This window comes from Galeopterus variegatus, unplaced genomic scaffold (genome assembly GCF_000696425.1).
Source record: "Galeopterus variegatus unplaced genomic scaffold, G_variegatus-3.0.2 Scaffold1427, whole genome shotgun sequence".
Classification (NCBI taxonomy): domain Eukaryota; kingdom Metazoa; phylum Chordata; class Mammalia; order Dermoptera; family Cynocephalidae; genus Galeopterus; species Galeopterus variegatus.
Genome location: NW_007727538.1, coordinates 279,492 through 280,017, shown reverse-complemented (window position 1 = coordinate 280,017; position 526 = coordinate 279,492). Strand labels below are relative to the sequence as shown.

Genomic DNA, 526 nt, shown 5'->3' with positions numbered 1-526 from the left:
GAGATCCTTCCTGGCCTCCTCCTAGCTCCTGGTGGTTTGCCAACAGTCTTTGGTGTTCCTTGGCTTATAGACACATCGCTCCAACCTCTGTCTCCATCTTCACATGGCTGTCTTCTCCTCATGTCTTTTCCTCTCATCTTCCCTCTATGCATGTTTGTCTCCTTATCCAAATTTCCCTTTATAAGGACACCGGTCACTTTGGATTAGGACCCATTCTAATGACCTCATCCGAACTTGATTCCTCTGTATAGTCCCTCTCTCCAAATAAGATGACATTCTGGGGTCCTGGGGGTTAGGACCTCCACATATCTTTTTGAGGGGGACACTATTCAACCCATAACACTATCCCCTAACCCAGGATGGACAGAACTGGGTCAGGGTTGGAGAGGGTGAGACTGAATGTCTAGAGAATGTGTCCCTCGGTAAGTGGCCCTTTCTCTAATTGAGGCAACTTTCTTCGGGCTGGGACATTTGCTGCATAGAGGGAGGGGAACAGAGAGCTGCATTTCTTTGTTTTATGTTGCTC

The 526-nt window shown here is 47.9% G+C and overlaps 1 protein-coding gene across 1 annotated transcript in view; it reads left to right on the top strand.

The window, feature by feature from the left end:
* Positions 1-526, top strand: part of TMPRSS3 (transmembrane protease, serine 3) — a 25,670-nt gene that overhangs the window by 5,786 nt on the left and 19,358 nt on the right. The gene's annotated exons all lie outside the window — the stretch shown is intronic.